This window comes from Sycon ciliatum, chromosome 1 (genome assembly GCF_964019385.1).
Source record: "Sycon ciliatum chromosome 1, ocSycCili1.1, whole genome shotgun sequence".
Taxonomy (NCBI): domain Eukaryota; kingdom Metazoa; phylum Porifera; class Calcarea; order Leucosolenida; family Sycettidae; genus Sycon; species Sycon ciliatum.
This window is the reverse complement of record NC_088643.1, coordinates 83599518-83611596: the sequence shown is the minus strand read 5'-3', so window position 1 is coordinate 83611596 and position 12079 is coordinate 83599518.

Below are 12079 nucleotides of genomic sequence, written 5' to 3'. Positions count from 1 at the left end.
GGGGGGGCATAATTCGGCTGAGGCGCGAAGATCAGGGCTAAGCAAAAGATCCAAGTGCAAAACACTGTGAAAAACTTAACTGGTGAATCCTTAGGCATTGGCGGATAATGCTCGAAAAGGTGGCAGATTCTGCTCGAAAAGCAGTGAAATTGGCAGAACCATACAAACCTTTTGGCGGGCAATTCCTTGAATTCTGCTCCATTTCTTTATCCACATACCAAACATGCATGAAACCTACCAGAAAAAGTACCGAATTCTGCCAATTTTTCTGCCGGCATTATCCGCAAAGGCCTACTGGTGATAGTGTAAAGACGTGATAATAATAACCAGCCAGAAATAACCAATACCAACGGATGTCCCCCACATCACTGGACAATATCCCCATTGATCACACACCCATCTGCACGGACTGTAGTTCATCTTGAGATAGCGTTGAGTGCTGACCTCAAATCACGGAAGTTCACGATTACTTTACATCGAAATTCCAGCAGAGAGTTTTAAACCTCTTAGGCTACATGAGCCGCCACCTGAATGTTACCCTACAAGTCGTATGTTCGCCCACCAGCTGAGTTCGCTGTTCCAGTGAGGTCTTGGGAGGAAAACCTGAACAAGCTTTATCATCTTGTATCCCTTCATTTTCGTCGCCAGTTTCAGTCACGTCTTACTCTCAGTATATCCATTCACACCCTGATTACTTAGACATGTTCCGCATTACCGTCACTAGAAGTGAATGACGTCCAAACAAAACCGTAATACTTCACCGCCGCCATGGTCTATCCTCTATGTTTCTCTTTCGATGTGGTACTTTGTGGAATTGTCTTCCCCCTTCCCTAACCTCCTGTAGTATAGTAGTAGCAAGAGTACATAACCCGGGGGGGGGGGGTTATGTACTCTTGGTAGTAGTATTCTTTTATTTATACGCGAGCTCCACCTTAAGATGGCAAAGTATCAATATTCCTGTTGAGGTATCACTGACCTATGACTTCGTGAAGAACGGAACACATTATGTGTGTTATTGAGATTGTTCCTTCACTGTATTCCCTGTACTCAGTCTCTTCATCTTCCCTGTTTTACGTATTCATTTTCACTCTCACCTCTCTATTATGCGCCATTCATGTTTTATTTTATTTATTTTATTTTTGAATGCTGATATATGGAGACCTCCTCGACAGGCGTTCCAGCCCGGTCTGGGGAATCTAGAAATAAATATTATACCGGTAATATTACAAATCACAAATCACAAAATGTGTCGCTTTGCTGGTGGTGTGCTGTGGCAACGTCGTGTTGAGGTCGGCTGGAGAGAGCAGTTATCTGGTTATGGTGTGGTGGTTGATGACAAAAGAGGAAGGTTATCAAAAAAGGAAAACTAAAAATCACCAATTACATGTACAATGTAGGAACAGGCTCCTCGGAGACAAGAATGCTTGAAAGTATACTAGTGAAACCGAAAACTTTCAAGATGTTCTTTTTAAAAGACGAATTTGTTCACCAGAGAAACTACAGGAAGAGCTCACAATTCTACGCTCCATGTTTTCAAGACAGGGATACCCGGAACAACGTTTGAATACACTAGTTACAACCAAAAATCAGAACAAAACAAACTGTATCATTCAGGGTCCAGCGGCTTGTCTGGTGTATCTGTACTTGTGCCTTCCGTACTTTTTTTCTGGTTTGCTCAAGCCTCTTGTACGGGCAAAAATACATCTTGATCAATAATAGAAATGCAACTAAAACCCAAAACAATCTTAAAATGTAAAGAACTCAAAGCAAATGAAAAGAACTCAAAGCAAATGAAAAGAACTCAAAGCAATCAAAAGAACCCAAAGTTAAAGAAAAGAACCCAACCAGCCGCACACCGAGCACACAAGAGGCAACAGCATAAAATTACACTGAAACCATGAATTTAGACCGGAACTTGGGCCTCCGGCACAGCTAGTGCAGCAGACGAAGCACCAGCCTCCAGAACCACGGGACGTCCGAACAGCTTCCTGCAGCCTCGGAGACACAAGTAAGAGAAGTAGCGAGAAACTTAACTTACACCTGTGGTGATATTGTAGCACCTTTCCCTGCATGGGTCTTGGCACTCAGGCTGCTAGTGCTGCTGTTCGCACCCTAGGCCCTGCACTGCTGTACCTCTGGCGCCTTGCACATAACACATTCACATGTCACCTTTCAAGCCGCCTTTGCAGCCAGCTTCCCTTTAAAAGCCATTGCGTTTTACTGATGATTCATTCTCATCTTTCGAAGAGTTGGTCTGCCTTGAGCAGGACACAACATGGCGCAGCGAAAGACACGAACCTCTGTCAAGGCCAAGGCTGAGGAAGCAGCAGCAATCAACGACGGGTTGACAGAGCAGATGCAGCCAGGAACTCAAGAAGAAGGAAGCCTGCTGCAGTCTATTGTCCATTCCCTCAGCCAGCAGCAGCAGATTCTGCTTAGGCTCACAATGGCGCAGTCAAGCCAGCCTGCCGGCAGCGGCCCGCCACCATCCACCTCAAGACAGCCAGAGGTAGGGCCGTGGGCCCGGAGAGCGGAAATGCCCCACCTGCCCAGTCCAGACTCGATAGACCTAGCTGGTTTCCTCGAGTGGAAAGTCAAGTGGTCTGACTACGTGTCGTTGACTGGGCTATGCAGAAACGCAGGTACAGTTACACAGCAAGCAGTTCTCCGTACAGCTCTCAATGACGGTTGGGTGCGGCTGTGGCAGGCGGGCGTAGTTCCCATAGCCGACGGCGATGATGAGCGGGTTGCCATCCAGAAGCTGGAAGCTTTCCTGAGAAAGCGAAGAAACCCGTTACTGGACCGCAAGGCCTTCCATGGCAGGAGCCAGAGACAAGGTGAGAGTATCAGCCAGTACTTCTCGGGTCTGTCTCAGCTGCATGATGCGTGCAGCTACCCAGATAGTCTGCAGTGCGGCAGATGTGGGTCACTGTGCGGCCATGAGGCCCAACTTCGGGAAACCCGGCTCCGCGACAGGCTCGTCTGTGGCCTAAGGGATCGAGCGATGCAACGACGGGTGCTCGAAGAAGAGTATGCCAGTGAGTTATCGCTCGATCGGGTCATGCAGATATGCTCTGCATACGAATCCTCTACCAATACGGAATCTGGCCTCGGTGAGCAGCTGCCCGACCTGGCGTTGGCGGCGGCAACGAAGTCCACTTACAAGCGTCAGCAGGCGCAGGCAAAGACGCTGAAGTCGGACATAGGCACGTGCAGGTTTTGTGGGGAGACTCACCCCAAGGGCCAATGCAAGGCCTATAACCAGACATGCCGCTTGTGCCTCAAGGTGGGTCACTTTGCTAGGGTTTGTCGACAGCGGACCTCGCCCTCACCAGGAACGACGTCTGTCGACTCGCTGTTTGTCAACCAGGCTGGTCCTTCTAGGAACAAGCTGGTGACGGTTGGCGTCGCGATCCAGGGAGGATCGTCAAGCGCTATCGGGTGGCTGCCGGACACGGGCGCGGATGTGGACGCCATCAGTCTTACCGACCTGGATGGTATCGACCCAAGCCTCAGGATGAATCTAGTGCCGGACACAGCTGATGTCAAGGCAGCTAACGGTACAGCTTTGGATTCCATGGGCAAGCTCGAGGCTCAGTTGTCTTTGAGCGACACTACCGCCGTGTCGACCCTGCACGTATTCCGGCAGCTGAAGACACCTCTGCTCAGCAAGGACACGTGCATGAAGTTGCGGCTTCTCGAGGATGGATGGCCTCACTCCCGTCTAAGGGTACAGAGCGTGGCAAACATCTCCATCCCTCGGAAGCAAGCATCCGAAGTCGCAGACACGTCAGTAGGTACTGCGTCGACGGCGGCTGAGGAAATCCGACGTACGTTGCTGGAAGAGTTTCCAGAAGTGTTCTGTGATACCCCGCTCAAGCCCATGAGCGGTGAGCCGATGCGCATCGAGCTCATCAATGGCGCGTCGCCATGCCGCCTGTATCGCGCTCGCTCCATCCCATTCAGGTGGCGGGACGCTGTGCAGAACCAGCTGTCCGACATGGTGGGCAAGGGCGTCATTGAGAAGGTGCCTGTCGGCGAAGCGTACACTTGGTGCCACCCACTGGTGGTGGTCCCTAAGAAGAATTCCAGTGAGCCGCGCATCACGGTGGACCTGACGGGTCTAAATAAATGGGTCATGAGGCCGGCATACCCAACCCGAGTACCTCGGGAAGTCGTCGCGTCGATCCCAATGGGGATGCAGTACTTCACCACCCTAGATTCTCGCCATGGCTACTGGCAGGTACCCCTCGACGACGATAGCACCAGGCTCACAACGTTCATGACGCCATGGGGTGCCTACCGTTTCAAGCGGAACGTCATGGGCTTGGTGTCGGCAGGTGACGAACACAACCGGAGAGGAGACGAAGTGTTCGCCGGGTTTTCGAATCTTCAGAAAGTGGTAGAGGATGTCATCGTGTACGACACTGAGCTTGAGGCGCACACCCAGAGGGTTCGCAATGTGCTCAAGCTTTGCTCGGAGAACCAAATCACACTGAACCGCCGCAAATTCGTCTTTGCGGCACCCAGAGCATCGTACTGCGGATTCGTGGTGACGCCGGACGGCTACAGTCCTGATCGAAGCTTGGTGGAGGATCTACACAACTTTCCAATCCCTACCAACCGCACTGATATCCGATCCTTCTGTGGACTCGTGCAGCAGTTCGACGCGTTCACGCCGCGACTAGCGGAGCTTCTATCCCCGATCCGCTCTCTGCTCTCTCCAAAGAATGAGTTTATCTGGGAGGATCCGCAGCAGCAGGCATTTACAGCTATACTAGAGGAGCTGGTAAGCCCTCGAGTGTTGGCTACCTTCGACCCTGCACAGCCGCTTCGTCTCGAGACAGACGCCTCGCAGTCAAACGGTCTCGGCATGGCACTGTGGCAGCAGCAAGTGGACGGGCGGTGGCGTCTACAGTCTGTTTCAAAAAGATTAGCAATCAAGTTTGGGTCTTAAAAAGTATGAAGATAAGGGAAATTTGGACAACAAAGTACATAAAACGGCTTGTTAGGACACGGCAAATTGTTCTGTGAAGGTTTCGGAACAATTGGACCAACCATTAAGGAGTTAGTATTTCGGCCAGGTTTCTGGCCTTTTCCCGTGGTTTATAATTTGCCCTGGAAGCCAGTATCGATTTGTTATCAAAACCCACGATTTATCCCTTCCTTTTTGGCCTTGTGGTTATGAATGCTGTCTGCTGACCATGAAGTTGTGAGTTCAAATCCCAACAAATCTTCAAGTCAAACATTTTTTTCTTCATTTTTTCATTGTTTTGGTGATCACGCTGGTACAAGACAAAGAAGGTGGCTGCGCCAAACGACTTGTTGTTGGAGCTCGCGTTTCCTGCCGAACTGACTGACACACTTGACTGGCTCACGCCATGTGAAGTTGTGAACACACACAACACTGAAACCGTGTGAGTGAACACGGAAGTCATTGCGCTGTAGCTACGTGTTGTTGAATACACCGGCACATCGATCGATCGATTTCTGTTTGAGAATTATTTTAGTATTTGAAGATCGCCAATTTATTTGAATTTAGGAGTCAAGGCCGTCTTCTATCAGCTTTCACAGGCGTCTGCTTTTCTCAAAATGTCGTCGAAGTCACACGGATAGCTTTGCCACTTCAAGGCCTTGGGAATGAGTCTGTCGATGCCGTTTTCGTCACATCGTGAGAGTAAATTGCATCCGCGGCAGCTCAAAGAATCTATTTGGTCACAAAACGGACGCATCCCGCTCGTCGAAATTTACCACACTTTCGACATGTCCTCTCTGACTCCATATCGATGCGAGGAAGAACTCGTTTGTTGTAAACCAGAGGAACATGTACGAGTACCGACGTCAGTGAGTTGTCATTTTTCATGCTTTCGCGCGGAATATTTCTTCGAGTTCACAGTGAGTTTTTCCAGGCAGCGCTCGAGCCGTCATACGGTGAGACGGCAAACTCCCTGGGCGATCGCCAGGATTGCTAATCTTTTTGAAACTGACTATAGTGCAATGTGCTTCACGGCACGTCACTGAGACCGAGGCCAGGTACTCTGCAACGGAGATTGAACTGCTGGCGGTAGTCTGGGCAGTCCACAAGGCTAGACTGTTCCTGGCCGGTGCTGATTTCGAGCTGCTAGTCGATCACAAGCCGCTCATTCCTATCCTGAATGCTAAGACGCTGGATGAGTTGACGTCTCCACGAATCGTGCGACTACGGGAGAAGCTGACGCCTTTTCGGTTCGTGGCTCAGTGGAGACCGGATGCCGATCACAAGGTCGCAGATTGCCTGTCGAGACACCCAGTAAGTGCACCAGACCCTGACGATGAAGCTGGTGAGGAAGAAATCGAGCACTGCTACTGTGTTCTCCGTCAGCTCTCGCAAGAGGACGAGGAAACAGGCCATACAGTCCTCCCCGACCTTGGCATTACGAAGGTGCGGGCGGAGGGCTCGACGGACCCGGAATACCTCAAGCTGCTGAGCGCCGTAAAGAACGGCTTTCCGGTGGACAAGGCTGCTCTGGACCTCGATCTGCACCCGTACTGGCAGGTTCGGCATGACCTGTCGGTCGAGGACGGCATAGTGTTGTTGGGCCACCGTATTGTCGTTCCCAGAAGGTTACGCCAGACCACGCTGGAGCAACTTCACGCTTCTCATCAGGGACAGACCCGCACACTCCGCAGGGCCAGGCAAGCAGTGTACTGGCCCCAGATCTCCAATGACGTTAAGAACGTCGTCCAGACTTGCAGATCCTGCATCACGCTGCTCCCCTCCCAACCTTCTGAGCCGCTCCTCTCTGACATTCGTCCGTCCAGACCGTTCGAAGATGCAGCGGCGGACCTCTTCTCCCTAGGCGGCTTTGAGTACCTGGTTCTCACCGACAAGTTTTCCGGCTGGCCATTTGTTGGGCGTTGTGGGAGATCGGCTACCACGTCTGACGTCACCAAACATCTCGTTCAGTGGATGTCGGACGTTGGCGTTCCTACGCGCCTCACGACGGATGGTGGGCCGCAATTCAGATCTTGCGTTCGCTTCGTTCTGCTCAGAGTGGAACATTTGCCACGACCCCAGTAGCCCGTACAATCCTCAGTCAAATGGCGCGGCTGAGGCGGCGGTCAAGGCCATGAAGCACTTATTAATGAAAATTGGCAAAGGTGACGCCTATAACAGCAGTGCCTTCAGAGAAGGGTTGCTGGAGTGGCGTAACACGCCTGGTGCAGGAGGAGCAAGCCCGGCCCAGCTGCTGTTTGGAAGGCCAACGAGGACCAAGGTTCCCACACTTCCTGCAAATCTGCAGCAGTACGCTGCCCACAGCCGCAGTGCTCCCCAGCAGGTCTCATCCCAGCTTGGCAAACCTCTGCCCCCTCTGCACGTAGGCGATAAGGTATGGATCCAGAACCAGTCTTCAAAACGCTGGGATATGGAAGGAACGGTCACAAAATGCACGAGAAGAGGACGGAGCTACACAGTGCAGACAGTGACGGGGTCCAGCTTCTGGCGGAACAGACGGTTCCTCCGGCCACGTGCATAGATTGACTGGGCATGCTTCTCTTGCTTTTTCCTTGTTGCTTGTGCGCTACGCTGTGATTTTCGAATTTCAGTTTCAGGATTTTCTTTGTGTTAGTGCTCCCAAGTCGCACTTAAGCCGAGGGGGCATGTGGTGATATTGTAGCACCTTTCCCTGCATGGGTCTTGGCACTCAGGCTGCTAGTGCTGCTGTTCGCACCCTAGGCCCTGCACTGCTGTACCTCTGGCGCCTTGCACATAACACATTCACATGTCACCTTTCAAGCCGCCTTTGCAGCCAGCTTCCCTTTAAAAGCCATTGCGTTTTACTGATGATTCATTCTCATCTTTCGAAGAGTTGGTCTGCCTTGAGCAGGACACAACACACCCCCGGTGTTGTATTCTAATGTTAACGTTATTCATTGACTGAGCGTTCTTTGCTTTGTACTACACCCTGCTATCATGTTAGGCTATTTCCTACAGTATTTTACTGTTTCCATTCGCTTCCATGTAATTGGGCGACACCGCCCGTTTGGTTCTGCGAATTCAAATAAAAATGTACCTACCTACCTACATCGAACATAGGCCATGACGTGACAATACTGCTCGGACTTCTTTGCTGCCAGAAGAGCGGCCACCCTTGCGTACAATGCCGATGCCGCCTTCCTCATCCCTCCACTTGCCGCCATCACCACTGGAACGAAAGATGCAAGAATCCGAGAAATTGTGTCGCCTCGTGAAGCCAATTGTCCAGAAGATGGTATATCGCGGTCCGAGTACGTCCTGCTTTCACTCGGTACGTGCGTTTATGGTGCTGAAGGATGTTCTACCAACCTTTCAACTTAGCCACTTGGTTTGCCTATTTGAATGCTGGATTTGCGCCAGCCGGTATGTTGGTAGAACTGTTCAGGACCTGAGCGCACGTACCAAACAGCATTGTTTCATTGTCGTTTTTGTCCGTCGAAGCTAGAAAAATAGCGATGAAAACGAGGCAGGCCCCCAAAATACCCACAACAGGTAGTGACCAACTAATTCGCAATCAACATCAGCGGTATCACGACCAATGGTGGCGGCACACACCCAGTCAACTTCAACAGTGTGGCAGGTAACTTGTTGTTGTTGTTGTTGTAGAAGTTTATTTAACGTCGCACCACAAACAGGCGATTTCGCCTCCTTTGATACATGTGCACGACAGAAGGAATGAGAGAGAGAGGGGGGGGGGGGACAGAAGTACGGAGAGATGAAGGGTAGAAATAAATAAGCAAATCAACCTCAGGGCTACACCAAAGCAAAAACGGAATGGGAACATACTACAGGTCCTCCCTCGTTAGTAGATAATCTCTGGGCCATCGAAAAAGTTATCTGTCGAAAATGTTATCTTATAACGAGACTTATCTTGTAGCAGGATTTGCAGCTAAAGGTAAAATAGGCACTACTTCGTACTTACCGGGGCTACCCTCGATACAACATAAATTATCGATGCTTCAACTCGTTATAAGATAATCGAAAATCTCCAACATAACTCTTCCTTGGATCCAAAGGATCGTCCATATTCACGAATACATAGACATAATACGTTTCCTCTTTCTGCTTTATCCTACGTGTTTTGGCCTTGGTCCTGCATGGTCAATACTATTTTATACTGAGGGTTTGGCACTCCAGGGACCTGGGCAAAGGGTCGTTATAACGGATTTTATGTACTAACGGATTATGTTGTAACCGGACCTGTAGACAGTTGTATAGACCACGTTTCGCCAGGGGATTTCAGATTTCTATTTACTAACGGGGTTTATGTACTAACCGGACTCGTTATAACGAGGGGGACCTGTATTATACAAAATAGCTTCATACAAAATAGCTTCATACATATATTGCAAAACACGTTTACTGTTCTTCAGTCCGCTATACCACAGAAACACACTAGCCGAAAAGCATTTAAACGGAGCCATGATGCGCTTTTAGCAGGGCACAGAACTGAAGGTGGCTGGGCTCGGAACGGAGATCAGGCGGGAGCTGGTTCCACAGGACTGCGCCGATGAACTGCATGGTCGCTCGACCCGCAGGACCGGGCCAAAATGGTACTCGAACGAGGTGATGTGCTGCTCCCCGAGTGCGGTCACCAGTAACTCTCACGAAGAAGCTGGTGAAGAGGGAGCTAGCTCGGGAGAACAGACAACGACGGACAAAGATGAGGAGCTTAATGCTAAACATGTCCTCCAGGGTGGTGAGGCGGAGCTGTTCAAAGATCGGGCTAGTGTGCGACCACGGTGGCAGACCGAAGAAGCCGCGGATAGCGCACTTCGTTAGACGTGTGAGGGGCTCCATGTTGCCAATTTGAAGTGACGGATAAAAGGCGTTGGAAGCGTACGACAACCTACCCTGGATCATCGACCTGTAAAACAGGATCTTTGACGCCAGGGTGAGGCTTCGGCGGCTCCGCCACAGCTCACCTACTGACTTCCGCACCTGCTGGATTGTGTGATTGACGTGAGGCTCCCAGGAGAGCTGCCCATCTACCATTACGCCCAGGTACCGCGCTTGTTCCACAACTGCAAGGGCTGCATTCCCACAGCGAATTCGAATGTTATCTGTGTCAGGGGCTGGGCCTCTTGGGGTAATCAACAGAGCTTGAGTTTTCTTTTGGTTCAGCACTTCAGCAGGTAACTTCAGCAGGTAACTAACTTCAGCGGGAGCAACAACACACGAAATTGGCAATGGTAACGGTTGACGTAATCAGGACTCTCATCAATGACACGGCAGACCACTCTGGTCAAAACAAACGAGGGCGGAAAAGAAGGAATAGCGAGACGGACGGGAACAGGCAGCGCAAACCACCAAAGAGGCCAAGGAGGACAACAGCTGGTAGCAACATCTCACTGGCCAAAAACATGGCGCGGCCAAACCATTGCAAAGATGAATGGAGACAAAGAAGTAAAGAGGACAAGAACTGACAGGAGATGACGTCATGACGGCGAGGATGGTAATGTTGACTGTGATGATGCAGAGGAATTGGATAGTGAGGATGATGGGGAAGAGGCGGAGTACGGTGGTAGCTACAAGACAGACAAGTACGGACGGAAGGTGGAGAAGAAGTCAGCGGTCTATCGACATTTGTTGTCCAGTGATCGGTGCCGTAAGTTGCATGATGATGCATGTACTTGGTTAGCTGATTTATGTTTTGCCCGCAATGTTCCCCAGTTAAAAGTGTTGGAAGCAGTGTACATTCACAAACAGAAGCCAGGCCTATGCATGCAAAAGGAATCAGTTTCTGCACTCACGCCTTTCCCCTTGTGTTTGTTTTCACCAATATCTCTGTCTGTCTGTCTGTCTGTCACTTGCTCAATGTGCTGTTACATGCATAATTTGCTACACACCTCTCACATTATTATTATTGTTTAGTTTTATCACCTCCCTTTAGCTTTCAATTTGGTTGCATAGTTAGCACCTGACGCAGTGACGGGGGGGGGGAAGAACACGCAATTCGCTCATCCTACCCCCAGACCGGACAGCCAAATTGCTTTTAAAATTCGCCTCTGTTTCTTGCTTTCTCTGCATGGCTCCTTCTTCCCCATGCCACTAAGCTCACATCATGCCTCAGAGACTTAACCCAGCTTGCAGCACTTCAATGGTCCCCATCTAGTTACGTTTTCTTTCTTTTTCCTTCTCCCTCTTTCTTTCTAGGTATTTATATTTCTTTACGTTCCTCAGCCGTGGTTGGCCTTCACGTCCTCCCCTTTGATTGGCAACATGTACATGCTATGGGATATGGAATAAATAATAAAAATAAAAATTCAAAGGATCAGTCGGGGAAGTGAACTGCCTGAAAAGAGAAAAAAATGCCAGACCTACCAGGACTCGAACCCCAGACCTTGCTTGTCATAAGTAGTGCTCTAACTTAGACTGAGTCTAACCATCTGAGCTGAACCTAGAAGGCGCTGACAAGTTTACACTCCAAAGGCAGCTCACAACACGGCAATTCACTTCCCCTACTGATCCTTTGAATTTGAAGTTCTCCCAATCCTCTCAACACTTTGTGTGTGATTGTGTGTGTGTGTCATTATTCTTTTATTCCACGATGGCGTGACGCCAATAAGGATGATTGATAAGTGCGATAGAACTGGTACTGGCTTAGAAACAGCTAGATGGAAATTAACCGGGGAGGCAAGAAGCAATGGATCATGAAAAACAAGCGGGGGCAATAACGTTAGCAGGGGTGATCGAGATAGTTAAGTACACGTTCGAGATATCAGAAACCAGGGGGATGCGCGGAGCAGGAACAGGTACTGCTCAAAAGAAGACTGGATGCATTGCTTCGGAAAGAATATCTACGAGGTTGGGTGGTGATGTCGATAGGGAGTGAGTTGTAGAGGGTGAGGGCACTGTTGATGGGGGAATCTCGGTGCCTGTTTGTGTGTGCGTGTCCGATGGAGTAGGTCCTTGTCTGTCGAAGGGTGTATGGTTGGTGTTGACGTTGTGGTGCAAGATGTGGTTGTTGCAGGTGTGGTGGGGAGGTTTGGTGGTGGATGTCCCATGCTAGTAGGACTTGTTTAACAAGGAGTCGCGAGCTAAGGGTGGGGAGCTTTGCAT